Raw genomic sequence first — 20239 nt, forward strand, 5'->3', positions numbered from 1 at the left:
TGTGTCAATGAACTTGAAGTGAGCAGAATCAGCTGTTTGGAGTGGCTACTTCCTCAGAAGCATGATAGCCATGCAAAAAAAGTTCATATAACTGAGGATGCAAGAGTTTCCTCCAAATATTAGTAAATTGATACTATTTCTTGAGAAAGACTAAATTTTAATGTGATTTTTAATGCACTACTTTGATATTTTATGCTATTCAGGATAGACTCCCTTCACAAACAGAGACATTTTTAAACTTCCAAGTAGGGAGTGAACTCTAAATATAGTTACTATTTCCTGGTGAGTTCCAAACTAACATCTTTGATGTTATGGTCAGCTCAAAAATATCACATTCCATGACATTTTAGCCAATTTAGAAGGCAGTTAAGGGCAGCCCGGGTGGTTCAGCGGTTAGCGCCACCTTCAGCCCAGGGCGTGATCCTGGAGACCCGGAATCGAGTCCAGCTCGGGTTCCCTGCATGGAGCCTGCTTCTCCCTCTGCCTCTCTCTCTCATTCTCTCTCTCTCTCTCTCTCTCTGTGTCTCTCATGAATAAATAAATAATTTTTTTTTAAAAAGAAGCCAGTTAATATGTTTTTGCTTCTTTTCTAATTAACACAAAGGTACTTTATTTTTATTATTTGATGATTTCATATTTTACCTATTCACAATACAAATACAAGACTTAATCATCTAAAATTTCGACTCTTTCTATTAAACTGTTGAAGTGTGTTCTTTTTAATTTCCATGCAAGGCATAATTTAATGAGTTAGAATTAGTTCACAATTATTTCGGATCTAAGGAATAAATAAAAATTTCATTTAATCACCAATACAGGGACGCCTGGGTGGCCCAGTGGTTAAGCGCTTGCCTTCAGCCAAGGGCATGATCCTGGAGTCCTAAGTCCCAGGATCGAGTCCCACATCAGGCTCTCTGCATGGAGCCTGCTTCTTCCTCTGCCTGTGTCTCTCCTTCTCTCTCTCTGTGTGTCTCTCATGAATAAATAAATAAAATCCTTAAAAAAAAAAAAATCCTTAAAAAAAATAATAATAATAATAAATAAAATAATAATAATAATCACCAATACAGCAATTCTTATAAAAAATGTATAAAGAGAAAAAGGGGGAGGGAGAGAGAAAGAAAAAGAGAGAGAGAGGGAGAGACTCTGCATTCATATGTAGAATATAATAAACCTATGTGATAGAAACTTTATCTGCCAACTTAGCTGGGCCACTGGGCAGCTAGTTGCCCAGACATGTGCACAAACACTATTCCAAATGTTTATCTGTGAGGGATTTTATGGATGAGATTAAACTTTGAATCAGTATACTGAGGAAAGGCTGGCTCTCACCCAACTGAAGGCCTAAATGGAATAAAAAGCCTAAGAGAGGACTCCTCTGATCTGATGGCTTTGAACTGAGACATCTATCTCTTCTTAGGAGGTCTTAGGAGTAAATCTGAAACATTGGCTTATCTTGGGCCTTGAACCTGCCAGCTTTCAGACTATAATTCACACCACTGGCTTCTTGGTTCTCAGGTCTTCAGACCAGAGCTAGATACATCACCTATCCCAGCTCTACAATTTGCTGACTGCAGATCTCATGACTTCTTGGCTTCCATATTGTGTGGTCCAATTCCTATCATGAAATTCTAGGATATATAGGATAAGAAGAAATAGGAAATATAAGTTCTGTTTCTCTGGAGAACCCTGATTAATATAACTTATTTAAATGAAGTATCACTTTATACATAAAATATGATATGATATATTTTGTTTTAGCATTTTTGTCTTAGGGTGGTGCACCTTCGAGGCATAAATGATTTTCTTACATATGATATTTATGTAAATTTATATTCAAATTTGCTTGGAGGAATTTTAAGAACATGTCTAGGGTTTGTTAACAATGGGTCAACTTTTTTACACTACCATCCTTCCTATCCGCACTAAAGCCATAAAACTCCTGTTGAGAGAATGCTGAAGACATATTTTGTTCACAGTATGAATTACAGTATGAATTACTCCACAATACTTAAAATATAGGAAGTGTCAAAGTCCACGTTTTTTTTCAAATCAAAAGAAATCTTTCCCCCGGTTTCTAAAAATCGCTATGACAAGTAAATAATACAATATTAGTTATTTCTTTAGGATTCTTCACTTTGGATTGTCACAGGATCTAGATGTTTAAGCAATTCTCTATGCTGAGGGAAGAAATTTCTGTTCACAAAACCCTTGAGTCAGGTCAGCTATAGGGACTGATGTAGGTACAGTAATGATTCCCAGCACTACAAAGCTTATTAACCAGCTTTCATAGACAATATAGCCAATCAAGCATCCATGACTTACCACTTTCAGCGTGCTGGCTGCACCTGAGAGGTTGTATTTTAAATAACATATCACATCTTAATACTTATTTCTATAGAAGCCTGCTTATGTATCTCTCAAACTCTTTTAAAAAATTGGGATGAAACAATTGTTCTATTTTTCCATGTAAATTATATCTTTCACATGTAATATTCTAAAGGCCCTAATTTACTTCTACAACATTTTTATTTCTCAGCAAAACTCAGCATACAATTTTCATTAGAAATTGTTTTAGAATTTATCTAGTATCATGTTTTTTGATAAATTTTTGATAATTTTAGGAGATTTTAAGTCACTTCTTTTTCAAAAGTAACTGGAAACTTAATAATCTTAAACAAAAATACTGCCCATATATACTATCTCTTACGCATTATTCAGTAACTACCATAGAATTACAGTCACTCACATAGAAAACTTAAACCTAAGTAAAATGAGCATAAGTTAGATGCATATATGAAAATCTAGATTAATTAGAACATAGGAAAATAGTCTGTGTATTCAGATTTTAACATCTTACATAATGGAGTACATCAATTAAGCTATTTTTTCTGATAAAATGGAAATTGGTGTGTAGGTTTGACTTTACATTTCCTACCTTCCATCTATCGACTTGAGAAAACTATATAGACAAAATGCTTATCAGTTTTCTAGTTCTGAGAGGACTTAAAATTCCTGGAATTGAGAACACAGAATCTCTGAACAATGTATGCATATAAAACCTTGGAAGGAAATAGTAGTATGTTGGTGGAATTTTTATATGCCTTTATATTTCATATAACTTTCAGACAAAGACATGGTTAAGAGATCTCTGAAATTTAATTTCAACAATTGTACTGTGATCTAATTAAAAAGCTAGAAACCACAGTGCATGAAATGCAGTTATTGCTCAATAAATAACAGTAGAAAGAATAATTTATGGTTCTCAAGATTAAACATGATCTGAGCATATTTGAAATATAATAGGGCTATTCATCGTTGAATATATTAATTAGTGCAAATCTTTTAATTAATAAGCCTTAAAATGAGGCAATTTAAAATAATGGTTTTTGGTTGGAAGAAACAAATAGAGTTATAAGATTTTCAAAATATCATTAATAATTTGAAACTTAAAACAGTGAAGTGTTTTAAGTATATGACTTTGGCAGTGCAAATAGTGGGATTAAGGCCAAATGAACTGCCCATCAGAAAAGATTAATTTAGATAACATGTGGATCAGAAGATCTGAGTTGAAAGGTAATCAAATTGTATAATCAAAGTACTCTCTAGAGACATATAATCCAGCTTAGTTATATCTTGATCCTTAAAGTGCATGTCTTGTCAATTCAATATCCATCTTTAGATACTAAAAGAAAGGAAGAAAAAACTATACATCCTAGTCTTTTGTGAAAGTTCCCAAAGAAAACCTTCTTTCTGAATCACCTCATTGGTTCTACAGAGAAAATGTAATTTGTTGATTAAAGGATAGATCGGTAGAGAGATGTATGTAGAGATATAGAGACAAAGAGATGGAGAAACTGGTTATGAAATTAATCCATCCCTCACTGAATATACTCAACAGGGTTAGTACATATTAGATAATGAAAGTATATAACTTTAGATTATATAATCATACAAACATCATACATTTTCCTTTACAACCTATATAAATTTAGTAAGTTTCAAGGGCTTATCAAACAACTATAAACAACAAGGGAGACAATTGAAATGTTTTGGGATAGACTTTAATAAATTTAACCTCAATCTTATGTTTATTTTTTATCATTTTAGTATAAAAAGTATATACATATGATATATATATATATATATATCTTCCTATATGTGATACTTCTAAGTAATAATTTAAGGTAATATTCCTTTATCTATTTTTAGATGCATTAATTCATTAACATATAGATTCAATTATTCCTTTATATATCTTTTTATAGGTTTTTTTTTTTTTTTTTTTTTTTTATGGTAGTCATAGAGAGAGGCAGAGACATAGGCAGAGGGAGAAGCAGGCTCCATGCACCGGGAGCCCGATGTGGGATTCGATCCCGGGTCTCCAGGATCGCCCTGGGCCAAAGGCAGGCGCTAAACCGCTGCGCCACCCAGGGATCCCTTTTTATAGGTTTTTTAAACACGTTACATACTAGTTGTAGGAACAATGATTAATTCAAAAAAGTATAGTCGTTATCCTCTGGTAGGATCAGTTTTTATATTTTTGAGGAGGAAACACATACTTTTGATCCTGATTTAAAATCAAATAACATTAAGTACCACAAAGAACACAAATGGGCATTAACAATATTTATTTTAAAATATTTTTATGATATTAAAACTTAGGCAAGCTCTTTATTGCTTATCACAATTATTGTCAAATCTAAGGGTGTGATTCGTTTGTCTGATAGGATAGGGGAGGACATTGATCTGGTTGGGAAAGGAAAGGAGAAAGAATATAGAGCATAACAGGATATCTTGAACCAGGTGATATATGGCATCTTGCCATAGTGTGAACTGGAGAAATCACCTCTGCTAAAGAAATAAGAAAGCATCAGGTGCTTGGGTGGCTCAGTGAGTTAAACGTCTGCCTTCAGCTCAAGTCATGATCCTGGGGTCCTGGGATGGAGTCTTATGTGGGGCTCCCTGTTCAGCGGGGAGTCTGCTTCTCCCTCTTCCTCTACCCCTACCCCCTGCTTGCTCTCTCTCTCTCTCTCTCTTTCTCTCTCGCTGTCTCCCAAATAAATTCTAAAAAAAGAAGTAATAAAGGATCATTTCCTAGTTATAATTGCTCCTTCTAATACTTAGGAAAGATTCCAATCTCCATTGCTGGGCATTGTCTAGAACAGTGAAATAATTAAAATAAATATTTTCAAAACTTACTAAAATCTGTTTAAAATCATTACTGCATGTTATATTATATATAATAATTATTTTTATTTAATATCATTCAAGTTCATTTTATTTTTATTTTATTTTTTTTAATTTTTTTTTTATTTATTTATGATAGTCACAGAGAGAGAGAGAGAGAGGCAGAGACACAGGCAGAGGGAGAAGCAGGCTCCATGCACCGGGAGCCTGATGTGGGACTCGATCCCGGGTCTCCAGGATCGCGCCCTGGGCCAAAGGCAGGCGCCAAACCGCTGCGCCACCCAGGGATCCCCTCATTTTATTTTTTAAGAGAGATAGGAAGTGGGGAGAGGCAGAAAGGAAGAGAGAGACAGAATCTTAAGGCTCCATGCTCAGCGTGGAGCCCGAAGCAGTGCTCCATGTTCCAACCCAGAGATTAAACCTGAGCCAAGGTCAAGTGTCAGACACTAAACGAACTGAGCCATCCAGGTGCCTCCAAATTCATTTTATTCTTTAGTGAAAATTTTATATTTTCTGCAATTGTTAGACATATATTTGTACAGTAACGACAGAGATTATGAGATTAATTCTGGATGTCTCATAAACTGCTGAGATTACTGAAGTCTTCAGGTCATTAGTTATCTCAAAAAGTGGCTTTAAAAATGTGTAAAGAAATTTAACCATTAAATGGGTAGTTTATGTGGGTGAGGTTTAGGATGTTAAATGTTTATGATTATTTGAGAGAATAAAAAGCAATTTTAGGAAAGCCATCTGCTGATTATAATAATTTTAAAAAGCATTGTTTATTTTTACTTGTTTCCCTAATTTAGACCTTGTTTTTAAAAAGAATTCAATTTAGGGGCTCCTGGGTCGCTCAGTTGGTTGAGTCTGCCTTTGGCTCAGGTGATGATCCCAGGGTCCTGGGATTAAGCCCCACATCTGGCTCCCTGAAAAGTGAGAGGTTGCTTCTCTGTCTCCTTCTTTATCTTCCCCTGCTAATTTTCTCTTTTTCTCTCAATAAATACATAAAATGTTTAAAAATTCAACTTATTCCTGATTTTATACAGACAAAACTGCTAAACTGCTAAACAGTCCTGCTTTCTACTCCTTACCTCTCCCTCCAAAATATTAAATCACCACAGGCCAACCATAAAAAGCACATGTGCAAAATGATTCAAGAAATTAAAAGAACAATTACTGCTGTTCAAATGGATTTAAAGAGAATAAATCTGGACATGCAGAGTTTAATCCTTGGATGAACTAAACCTTTGGGGTCCAGCTAAAATGTTTGTGATACAAAGGCAGTTTTTTTTGATGACGTTGTAGTAATTCAAATTTATTTAGGTTAGATTGCTGTCTTCCTAAGGCAAGATACTGTTTTTACCAGCTCTTCTCAAAAATAGACTGCATGTGTACATCCTTGATTAGTGACACATATTAAGTTTTCATTTTATTCTTTGTTTTTAAATTGCTCCTTGCCAGAGGCAGGCATTTACGAAAGCTTTCATTAAATGACATTATTCCATCCAAATTTTATGTGGAGGCAAAAATAAACTACTTTTTGTAACAGAACAGACTTGAAGATAATTTGTTTGGAAAATTTTACTTTCTTGAAACATGAAAGAGTATATATTTCATTTAAATTTAAATGAACTTGTAATTATTTTTTCACATAGTTTTAGGGGTAAACTCTAGATGGCAAAATTAATTTGGTGCCTATTTTTGCCCATATCATGGAATTTTCACAATGGTAAATAAATACTCACTATACTGGTTTTCTTGATGTTTCTAGTTATGTTTATTGAATTTACATAACCTTTTAAAACATTTCTGTCAGTTCATAAAAACACTTTTTAAAGTACAGAACACATATAAAAATATTTCTTAAAATAGCAATAAAATAATTTTTCATAGGATATGTTCAGCTTCAAGGAACCAAATGTTCTTGGGTCCCAACTCTCATCTATTTTAATGAGAGTAATGAGGATAAAACTAGATCGAAAACTGAAATGATAGTTTAAAAAAAGACATGTTTTTCTTTTCTTATCCCTTTTTTCATTCCCTTATCCTCATAGATATCTGTACCATATAGAATATTTGAAATTTCCAGCAAATGTAGGTATTTATAGAACAAGATCGATAATACTATTGTACATTCCATAAAAAGCAACATTTTAGTATTGTGCTGCCTCTTTTACAAATGAGAATATTTAAATTTTCCAGATGAAATATATCAGGACCCATAGCTGCTCACCAGTAAAGGTCATGCACGTTTCAGGGATATTGTTGCTATACTTAGAAGATGTGTTTGTAATCCAGCATGACCATAAAAATATCAGAATATAAGTAAAGTACCTGTTTTTTTCTATTTATTAAAATAAATCAGTATTAAAATACATTTCTCAGTTCTATTCCCATACAACAATATTTCAAAGCAATTTTGGCAGTTGATGTCTTATTTATCTACTCCCTTACTCTGTATTTTCCCTCAGTAGAAAATATGCTCCTTGAGGCCAGATATCTTAGCTGTATTGTTTCTACAGATCCTATATGACTAGAACGGTCCCCACAAGAGGATGGAATCAATCACTGTCAGATAAAACAGTACAAATGAATGATTAAATTAAAATTCGATTTTAATTGAATTTGTCAAAATTCAAAATTGTCAAAATTTTGTCAAAATTTACAGTCTTTTCTAGTCAAATGCTATCGTACTATCATTGTGTACTATTTTCAGTTTGTATTAATTCCAATTATCTGCAAAATTGGAGCAAAAATAAAATTGCCTTTAACTATGAATATTAGTTTCAATTTTGTGTTCACATCCATACAATTCCCTGCTTCTACATCAAATTCTATTTATTCTAAGCAAATTATTATACCATTTTGTGTGTTGTATATTTTCCAAGCATAAGGTAAAATAATGTTATGTATTTGTCCATCACTTGTGATTCTCAAGACATAACTCAAATCTAGGGTTTTCTTTTCAAGCTGTAAATATTGACATAGAATGCTATAATTTTGAAAAAAAAATCTTTTAAAATGAATTTTGAGTAGTCTTTTTGGATCCTTGAAGAACTAAATAAGTTAACATATTCATAATTCTGAGTGTTTAAAAATGTGACAAATTCCTTGTAGAATGATCTTAAAAATTAAAGTTCTATATATGTGTGAATTTGAAGCATTATATTTGAAAATCATGAGTGAATTAATCATAAATATTAAGCACAAAGTCAATAGGAATATGAATTAATAAGTATCAATTAACAAAAGCTACAAATAAAAGGCAAGTACCAGAAAAATATGAACCAAACTTCCCAGCTGAGCTACCTTATATTAAGTGATCCCAAGCCTACTTGAAATTCATGAGTGAGAACATATGACTGGTGTTTTAAACAATGGAGAGTTCAGAAATTAGTGCTAGGAGTGGAGTCCTCTTTTCATTTCCTTTGAAACTAATGCAAAAATAAGCAAACAAAACAAAACAAAAACCACACACACACACACAAAAAAAAAAACACAAATAACAAACAAACAAAAAAAAATGAGTGAAAATAAAATTAAGAAGCCAAAGAAAATTCTCTGCTGGTAGGGAGAAGGACTGAATATTTACCAACTGTAATTTAATCTATCATATTTTGCTATTCTGGGAGGAAATCTGGTTATTTTCAGATAATTTTTGGATTTTCTGTGTCCATGAGAAATTAGGGCAAACTTGGTTTTTCTAAGTGGTATCAAAGAAGAACAGAAATGTTGGGGAAGAATAGTAGAGAATAGCTATAAATTATGGTATAGTATGAAATATAGTGGAGAAGGGCTATTTCAATATTTAGATGTCTAGATTTCTAGTAATTCTCTGAATATAGCATCTAAGGATGCTTACTTAGCTATATACATATATATATATATATATACATATATTCAAATGAATGAATATATATTCATATGCCACTGGATGGATGAAAAACATGCAGTGTATGTTATAATGGCCAGATATACTATACATAAGGTCACAGGGATAATTTGAAGAGTATCAACTTTCCTCCCTTGTTCATTAATGGCTTTAATTACTTTAATCGGGAAAAAAATATATTGGTTTCTGTTTTAGTTTGCCAGGGTTGCCATAATAAAACACCACAGATTGAATCTCTCAAACAAGAGATTTATTTATCACATCTATGAAGGCTAGAATTCCAAAATCAAGATGTAAGCAGGTTTGGTTTCTCCTGAGGCCTCTCTCCTTGCCTTGAAGATGGCCATCTTCTCACTGGGTCCTCGCATGGTCATCCCATGGTCTCTTGTCGGTGTCCTACTTTACTCTTTTTATAAGCACACCTATAGGTTGGATTTCACTTTGTCTGAATTACTCCTTTAAGGGTCTAGCTCTAAATATAGTCACATTTTGAAGAACTGGGGTTCGGACTTCAGTGCATGATTTAGGGGTGGAGCAAAATTCAGCCTAGAAGTTCTCTTTTAAAAATTCTGTGAAATAGTAAATAATTATGAGAAAGGTAATCTGCTGACTTACATGGAATATCAGTGGTTTTAGAAAATTGTACTACATCTGGGGGCAAAAAGCACCTCAGACTCAGAGTGTGTGAGAGTGTGGAAAGTAACACAAAAAAGCCCTAACCAACACATTCATTGCCATACACCTGGCCTTTTTAAATTAAAATGAAACAAAAGAGAAAATAAAAAACAAAAAAAGGTTGAAGATAGATATTAAATTGTCAGAGACACTGTGTGAACCAGAGCTATATTTATTAGAGACTTAAAACTAAGCTTCTCAAACTTTGCTGTACCAAGAATCATGGAAAAATCTTATTAAAGGCTCAGGTTTCTGCACTCTAATCTCAGAGCGTCTCATTGCTATGCTAGATGGGCCCCAAAAATCTGTACTTTAAGAAGCATCCGAGAAAATTCTAATAGATTTAATCACGGAGCACATTTTAAGAAACAGTAGCATAAGTGAAACGCTAACTTTGGCTTATTCATTTATAGTGTTAATGCTCAACTCTCAAAAAAGGGATATGGTCTCGCTACTTTAATGCTATTTGTCTGAAGGAGTGTCCTTTATTAGTTTTCTGGCATGTTATTAATCACTCTCTGTCCTTGAAATTTCCATCTGTAAAATGGGGACATTAATAACACCTGCATTATAGATTGTTAAACAACTTAAAATATATATATATTTTTTTTTAAATATATTTCTTAAGATAATGCTTCACAAAAAAGAAGATAATGCTTCACACATAATTACTCAATTAATCTTAGCTATTATTATATGGAGAAAGGTAGGATAAGGTGTCACAGTAAAGCAAACTTAGGATATAGAATGTCTTTATTACCAGAAAGAAACAGACACAGTGTTAAATAGTTTTGAATTAGTAGACTAGAATTCTGAATGAAGATATTGAGGAAAGGTAAAAAAAAATAAATAAAAAAAAAAAACAGAACTTGAGTGAGGCAGAGGAAAGCAAGGGTGGAGCTTGTAAGTGGAACTTCAGAAATAAAGGAGAGTAGCCTTCACTGAGAATTTTCCACGTACCAAAATCCTTAGCATAAAATTCTTGAAAAAAAAAGTGGAACTGTATAAATACATTTTATAGTCCCCATTTTACCTACCAGAGTGCTAAATCTCAGAACGATGAATACGTAAATGTAAAAAAAAAAACAAAAATAAAAACAAAAATCCTGATAAATAGGAAGTAAAAGAAATCAAAACTTTGTCTGATTGATGCAAGAACCAACACCATTACAATAAATTTCTAGGAAAAAACCATGCCACCAAAGATCCTCTTTTTCTTATAGAATCAACAAAACCCAACTAATGCATCAACAGTGAATTTTAAGTGACTTTTGAGTAATTTCTGCTCAAAAATCTTGCTGCCAAACCCTGAGCTACCCATTGCTTCAACCTTCTCCAACAATCAAGATACATAAAGAGAGAAAATAAAAATGAACACAATTTCTGTGTAATATGGTTGTATAAAATGAATTTTATTTTTAAAAAATTGGTGCACAATGCATATTCACTTTCAAAATATCTTTTGCCCAAGCAGGGAACACTGGGATTCAGTCATTGCTAGCTTTCAAAATAGTTGTTTATTTGAGTGCTACAGTCTGAGTGATGCTTGTAAATTTCACACAGCAAATGGTCCCATGATATAAAAATGAACCTAGCAATGGAATTATTAAAAGTTAAACGATTCCTATATATCATTTCTTGAACTTTGAATGGGTTGCTCCACTTCACTTAGCAACTGCCGAATCCCTTGTACAATGAACTGTAGAGGTAAAATTAGGGTATCCAGGAGGTAGAGAGTGCATGTAATTCATCGCTTTTGCGATTCAAAATTGTATTAATAAGAAATCCCACAGCTGGATATTTTGAAGTGGCAATATAGTAGCCTTGCTCACAGGTCTTTGTGTAGACAGGGTTCAGAGAGCAGTTTTTGCACCAGGTATTACGTGTTGCTGTTAAATGGTCAGTTGGGTCTCTTATGGTCTGAAATTTGAATGGGCTGGACTAATTCCAATGTCTGGGGTGATAAAGTTCATTTGAATAGGGGACCTGCAAATGGAGGCAGCCCCAGTGTCCCGGCCTACATCACAAATCTACACCTGTCAGACTGCAGTTATGGGAAATGCTTCGCTGTCAAGGAAATCTAATATACACCAATCACAATCCTACATCTCAGCTTTAGCTAGTTTGCCTTACCCTAGAAAATAGGACCTCCTGGGCTTATAAAAGCCTCACCAATTATGCCTTATTTCCGCCTTGCCTCTTGTTGTCTGTAACATTCTATAAAACTCACTCTTGCCCCAAATCCCTTGGGAACAGTGCTCCACTGCTTGTGAGACACTCTACTCCCCTAACCCACGGACTGTTTTCCTTTGAGTAAAGGACATCAAATAGGTTACTCAATTGTTTTTGTTTTTTCCTTTTTATTTGACAGGAGCCTTGGCTGGGAAGGCCGAAACAACTCAGGATGGGTTCATTATCGTTTATTCTCAACACTGCATTTTTGTATGTTAGCGTGGTCTACTGAACAACATGGAAACATCGGGGTGGTCAGAATCTTTATATGTAGACTGGCTTCCCTAGAGCATGAATTTCAAAAGAAAGGAAGCAGAAGCTACCAGGCCAATCAAGCGTCGAGCCTGGAAATGGCCATCACTTGTGCCATATTCTATTGGTAAACAGTCACAGACCTCACTCCCTGGCCTTGATTCAAGAGAGTAATTATCCTCACTACTTGATAAAGAAGCAGCGATTCATACTGCAGAAGAATATGAGGAACAGGAGATATCGTTGTGATCATCTTTGGCTGGATCAAATCAGTGAAGGAGAACAACCATTAGCATTTTGGATTAAGAAATTTATTAATGGAATCAGATGTTATATGATTGTGGATCCAGGGTAATAATGATACGAACATAAGAGTTGAAGAAATAGGAAAAACTGTGTAGAATTATCAAGGAAATGTTGAAGCTAGTTACAGCTGCCTGCTAGGGTCTCAGCATGAAAGGGGCTGGTATAACAGTCTGTGGAGGGTTTTGGTTCTTCGTTCTTTGTGGCTACCATTTGCGCTCTGAGTTTTGCAACAGAGCATTTGGGAGTGGCCTTGAGGTTGTTATTGTTTAGCATGGTAGCCATCATAGGAAGCAGGGTTGGGTGAGGGCAGAGAAGAGCAGAGACAAATTGGAAAATATCTGTACCACTTGTTCTCTCCTAAGACAACATGTCTATCTCAAGCTAATGTCTATGTCTTCCCTGTGCCTCCCAAATACTCATCATCCATTGCAACATGGGAGCGCATAGGTAAGAGCTTTCTGGGATAGATATTTCCTGATATGATTAAGTTGGCCATAGAGCAACACAGTAACAGATCATGGTTTACAAACATGTCTGTCAGGATCAATTATGTAAATCTTGACTTAGTCAGAAAAAAATTATTGAATGAGGTTCTTTTTTTTTTTTTTTTGCTTTTATTTTGAGATAGAGAACCATGTACTAGTGAAGTATCACAATAACTATGTAGATGCATTAGGTATAATTGAGTATATGGTCCACCACTCTGATACATTTTTATCAAGTGGCATCTTAACTTAGAAAAAAATTATTGAATGAGGTTCTTTTTTTTTTTTTTTGCTTTTATTTTGAGATAGAGAATCATGTACTAGTGAAGTATCACAATAACTATGTAGGTGCATTAGGTATAATCGAGTATATGGTCCACCACTCTGATACATTTTTATCAAGTTGCTTTGTATTATGCTTTAGTATTAGTCACCTAACTACCTCTTTCTTCACTTGTTCAACACACATTTATTGAGCACTACTGCATGCCAGATATTGTGTACCTCTGATGGCTCTATTTGCAAAGTTGAAATATTTTCCTTTCTTATTTTATGTGAATTGCACATTGTCAAAAGCCATTTTTAATCAAGAATTCATATATTTGCATTGGATAATAATTTAGGGAAGAACTGTGAAAGGTTATTCAGGCAAAACTACTCCTAAATCACTGGTTCTCTCCATATTTCCCTGGTGTAGCTGGCACAATCAACACCAGTGCAATGAACCAGCCTGAATGATGACATGTCAACTCTCATTAATAGCCGAATTGATATACAAAAGTTCTGGGGAGTGTCTACATTAGTAATGGAAGTGGATTCAAATATGTTAGAAAATTGTTTCCCATTTCAATCTGATTTTTTTAAGTATGCGATTTAACATCTTGTAAATGCATTAGTGCTGTGAATACCACTGAGAAAAAAAAAACACATTTGTAAAGATTTCCTTGCCTTACTTTGTCTTGATGTGTAAGTTGAAAATTATTTTCACTTTTAGGAATATAAATGGTTTGACATTTCTGCTTGTTTTTTTTTTTTTTTTTTTCTTTTCACCTTTAATTTCCCACCAGCAAACCCCTTCCACAAGCAAGACAGAGAGGCCTACACCAATACTTTCAGCAAACTGGAGTACTGCTTGGGAACCATATTAGGCACTTTTTCCTTCTCCATATTATTGATTATCGTAACATCTTCAATCAGACAACAATCTATTTCAACTTCACACAAAGGAACTAAATTTAATTAGAGAGTAGAACTGAAAGCATGAGAGAGAAAAAGAGGGGGATGATAAAGAGAAGGTTTATTTTTTTTCATTATTATCTGTCAATTAGATATTAAACCATTGGATCTCATATCTGACCTCAAGAAGCTATCTTTTCCATATACTTTCTTTAAAAACAATAGAGACTATGTGATATTCTAAATTTATCTAAATTTTGGTTACTGAGACAATAGACCAATCAATGCTGAAAATAATACATATCCTTTGCTTTTTAATCTCAAAATGCATTTTTAAAAGTTGTAACATGACTGTAACATTAAAGAAATTTTAGTCTTTAGGTCAGCAATTCTGAATTAAGAGAACACAGTCTTAAGAGATTGTATCTTCAGGACAAGTTAGTCCAAGAACTGCCTTAGCAGACATTTAAATATCAACTTTCTTTTTCATGAACTATTTTCCTTATTTCCTCTTTACAAATAACCAATGTACCTAAGCTCTTCTTTTCTGTGATTTTTAATTAACATCTCATGTTTTTCTTCTAAAATATAACCAATGTACCTAAGCTCTTCTTTTCTGTGATTTTTAATTAACATCTCATGTTTTTCTTCTAAAATTCAAAATTTGATTCCAAGAAATGACAGGTATTATTTTTACTGTATATTAAATTAGCATTACTTCTTAATTTTTTCATATTACTAGCTGATATAATTGAAACCTTCATTTCATAGTACATTTATCATAGAATAAAAAATATGACAAATTCTTTTGCCTCTTTTCTTAATGTCCAATGTCACAAAATGGCTATTCTCTTAGTTTAGTCCTTGAATTTTATAATGTAGATGATTTTCACAACAACCTCTTAACTGGTCTTATCACCAGTCTCAGTTCAACTTTGCTGAACCCTTTAAATATATGATCTCTTCCTACATATCCATATGTGTGTGCACACACAAACACACACACATTCCAGATCACTTGACAAGCATGTAGCAGAACTTGGACTTGAATCCAAGTCTTTCTAATTTCTTAGTTTATATTTTTTAAGCAGAACTCTTACTTTTGTCTTCACACAAAACCTTGACCTCTGTGAGGACAAGAACTGTATCTTAATCCCCTTCAAATACTCCAGGCTTATCCTAGAGCCCAGAGCAGAGTTATAACTCAATAACTATTTAATAAATGAATCTATTTAAGTAGAAAAATCACATTGGGCTTTTCTTGCCGGATTGAGACTATTAACATGCCAGATTACCTACCCAGGGTGTAACAGGCAAATGCATTTAGTATGTACATGATTGCTTTATGTAGTAGCCCCAGGTGATCTATTCTAGGGTCAAAGAGTAAAACTGTATGTAGAACATTTGAGCAATTATGAGAAATAGTTTGATGGTTAGAACTGCCAGTGATGTCGGCAAATTCCATTTGGGCAAAATGTGAACCAACCCTGGACCTAGCCATTAGGGAACAAACAAGAATGGGAAGGATTATTAGACTATACACTAGTTCAGGCCATTTTATACCCAAATAGTTTTTTTATCTTCTTTTATAACTAAATTCAGAAAATAACTCTACTTTCTACCGCAGTTCCACAAAGAGATTACAACAGAGAACACATTCATTAGATGGCACATCATCAATTTCTTTCTCTTTCAAGGATTAGTTTATTTCTTTAACTAATTTTATTCAAATAAAAGTGTTTAAAAGGTTTAGGGTGCTGATGACAAAATAGCAAACCTCTGGGGACAACTATGCATATTCTTGTCTCAGCTGCCAATGTTAAGACGTCCTAAAACATGGTCCAATAACATAACAAATCAAAAGTGACACAGTTAATTCAAGGAAAGGGGCCAGCGTACACTATGTAATCCTTTTTTTGCTGACTTGCACAAGAGCAAACATCAGTATGTAATGATGCATTATGACACAAAATAGCAGGGGTTAGGGGCAAGCACAGACCGAAATCTTTTCTGCAGCATTTATGAAAGATTCAGAGCCACTTACTGTTCTTTTTTGCTGGTCTAAGCATGAATCAGTTTAACAGCTCAATTTACAATGTTATTGCTCATGGAGGGGATAAAAAATATATCAGATGCTCTAAGAAATCTTTGTAAGTGAGAAATTAGTAATTTTCAATTGTGCACAGTGAGAACATTTGTTTTATTTTTTCAAAAGCGATTTGGTATTCTTTGAGAAAATGAATATATTTTTTTTATTTTACAAAAGGGCTAGAGCATTGGTAGGTGAATGTATTCAGACGTAAAAAATGAAGTAATTTCACATGGTTCTGAATTAGCTTCTGCAGAGTTAGAGTAATTTTAGGTTTATTTCCCTTTGTGAAACTGTAAACTCCTTTTTATTCTTCTAGTGCAATATGTTTTAGATAGATTTGGGCATTTTAGAACAATGAGATTGATAAGTCAGGTGGTAATAATTAAATATCAAATAACTGAAGCAAATATTATTTAAATGGGTAACACTGAAATCAACTGAAGTCGATTTTCAGCCTGGTAAAAACAGTAAGACTTCTAGAAGAATCAGGTTACTTTAATTGAGAAGTACACAAGCACACAGGGCCCAATTCACACTCCAGTTTAAATTCCCAAGTTAGACAGGTTAAATTTGGCTCATTATTTTAAGGAGTGTTATACCTTAATTAAATAGAGCAGATATTTTTAAACTTGTACATGAACATAAAGAGATTGGTAAAATAACTCTTCACTTGTAGGATTACTCATAATACAATGAAGGGAAAAAAAGCACCACAGTAAGTGCTAGGGGACCTGGGTTTTAATTCTGGTTTTTATACTAATTAGCTCTGTTACTAGATTGAGACTCACTGTGAAGGATTTATTTCTCCTCAGTGAGGCTCTGCTTCCAAAGTCTAATGCAGATTTAAGGTTTCAGATCCAACGATATCTCAGGTCTCTTTCAACTCGAACATTCTGGAATTTTGTGATACTACTTTTGGATGCAGTTATTATTCCAAAAATTGCAGAGAACATTCATATTGGTCATTGCTTCAAAAAAGGTGGAAGAAAAAACAGGAGAGAAGTTTTGCATTCTGAGTTCGCAAACGTATTCGTATTTAAAGCCTCAAGCAGAATGATATGAAAAACATGCTACTTCTTGGGTGAATTTTTACAAATTCAGGTCAAGATATTTTATCTTGGAAATGGAAGACACAGCAGGAAAACATTTACCCCTTATAAAGACTGGAACCTGCACGGTGGCACAGAATTGTCTGTTGAAGAAGTCCTCTCTCTTCTGAAGGATAGTTTTGGGTCCTAAAGTGGCCATGTCCAACTGGGTGGTGATGGGGAAGTGACTTAATTTGAGTGGACTTCATTTTCCTTGTTGTTGTTTTTTTTTTTTTTTTCATTTTCCTTGTTTTAAAAAATGGAGGTACTTAGATCTTTTATTTATTTATTTTTATTTATTTATTCATGAGACACACAGAGAGAGGCAGAGACAGAGGCAGAGGGAGAAGCAGGCTCCCTGAGGGGAGCCTCATTCGGAACTCGATCCCAGGACTTGGATTCATGACCTAGGCAAAGACAGACACTCAACCACTGAGCCACCCAGGTACCCCAGAGGTAAGTAAATCTAACCTACATAGTCATTTCAAGAATTATATGAAATAGAAACTAAGTGGGTTTTAAATAAAGAAACCAAAAAAGAAAAAAAAAAACCCTAAATGCCATGCACTACAAGATGTTTGTTAAAGGTTAATTGATTTTCTCTTGCAGGTCATCTTTACCTAAGTCACTTCATTGTTTTTGTTTTTATTTTTTATTTATTTATTTTTTGAGCTATGTTTTTAGAGCTGTTTGATGGGAATGTTTCAATGTCCTAGAAAGTAGAAACTACTTTTTCCCACTTCAATTCACCAAACCATTTCTTTCAAAGTAGATTCAGACAAGCCTGCATTTAAAAACTCAAAGGTGAGTGCACTGTGAACAGTACAGTATTTGGGAGGGAAAAAAAAAATAGTATCTTCTTCAAAGAATTCTCAACACAATGTTTTGGTGCCTGCAGTGAAATTTAACTGAACACTGTTAGTAGACCTGTAAATGCTAATCACACTGAGAATTTTTCTGCATTGGAACAATAATACATAATTCTGGAAGCTAGAGGCAGTTAATTCCATTGCTCTTGTCAGATGGAATTACTGGAAAAGCAGCAGCACTAGGCCAAGTGGAAAATAATGGTTACAGTTAAATACATTGTATGTTTTTATATAATTTTTAATGAAGTGCTAGTGTTTATATCTTGATGGATTAAAAAATGCCTCTGCCAAGATTTCCAATTTCTCTATCTCTTCTTCCATTTCTATTTTGAGTTTCTATTCTTCATCTAATAAAAGAAATCAAATGCACTGCAAAGATACATTAAAGAATCAAAATATTTAATAACTATATATATATATATATAAAACACATACAACTTTGTGTGTTTGGCAGTAAAATTTATTTTTTGCATTATATTGTTCATGTTTTCATATTTGGATACATTTTTTTACACATTTTGCGTTTTACTTGTGACTTGGCTTCCATCTGACAAAAGGATTAGCTTGTAATGTTTATGGCTAAGCATCGTACTGAAAGGAACATAACTCAGCATATTCATATGAGTGAAGTGAGCAAAGGTGGTGATGAAGCAAAGTGAAGCTCTGGTCAGCATTATGATCATACTAATTTGTGTCATGCTGGTATCTTCCACTCATTGGAGAGGACATGTGTCAATGTTATTTAAAAAGAAACTGTTAAGAACAAAATAATAAATTAAAGATATGCCTTGCACACCCTCTTAAAATGGTGGTTGTGTTGTGACCAGCTCTATTAACCCAGCATCAATCTGAAAACACTGTCTCTGACCTCAAGGAAGTCATTCGGTAGACATAGACGACTTAACTAGAGAACATTTGAGGAAGCACAAAATAATAGAAAATAAATTATTCTCAAGTGCTCAAGGGATGACAGATCATAATATATGACAAATTGTAATGAGAAACCTAGGGACCAAATACAACCTCTTAACAGTGAATCAATACAGGAACCAAAGTCAGGCAGGAAAATGCAGCCTGCCATGATCCACACTTTACTCAGACCACCACATTCAAAGTTATATATCATTTAAGAACTCAAGAATGGAGGATATAAAGTAGCTTCAGGCAGATGGCATTGTGCAGCATTTCCTATTAGGCACTTCTTTAGAGAATGAAATGATGTCACTTAAAAATCTGATTCTCTAATTATTCTGCATAGCCCTATTGTTTAATGTTTTAAAGAGAGGCATTACATCAGTGTAACTATGCTCAATATTCTAAATTTCATCTGTATTGGCATTTAAAGATCCATCCTCCCTCCAAATAAGGGGTTTTGTTGCTGTTAGTTTTTTTTTTTTTTTTTTTTACGTTCTTTGTTTTATTTGGTTCTTTTTTTAAAAAATGCTGATGAGGAATTCCTGATGGATGGAGATGGATGAGAAGTGAAGGGGTTTGTATTCAGGAGGGAATGAGAAAAAAAAATGTGAATGATTTTTGGAGATATGCCTCTGGAAAAAGTGATACAAACACATTTTGCTGTGTCTACAAGCAAAAAGTGGGAAGAGCTCACCATATATGAGTCTTTAGCTTAATGCAAAAAGAACCAGTTAATGGAAAAAGAACCATTGCCTGGCAAACTACCAGACTGGAAGCTGAAGACGAAGTTGTTTCATCACGGATCTGCTATGTGGAAAGGATCTGTGCAACAGGAGCGTCTGTAATAAGTGGCTGTGACAATGGAGGATGCACATTTAAGTTTCTCTAGATGTTCAAGTCTATGCTAAGTGTTTTTTGGACATCATCTCATATTATTCTCTCACGGCATCTCCAAGGTTTAGGTACTATTAAGATCAGCCCATTTTTAGACATGAGGAAATGGAGACACTGAGTGACAGCCAGTGGATCTCAGTCTTGGAGATACATTAAAAACACATGAAGATGAT

Source organism: Canis lupus, chromosome 2 (genome assembly GCF_048164855.1).
Source record: "Canis lupus baileyi chromosome 2, mCanLup2.hap1, whole genome shotgun sequence".
NCBI lineage: Eukaryota > Metazoa > Chordata > Mammalia > Carnivora > Canidae > Canis > Canis lupus.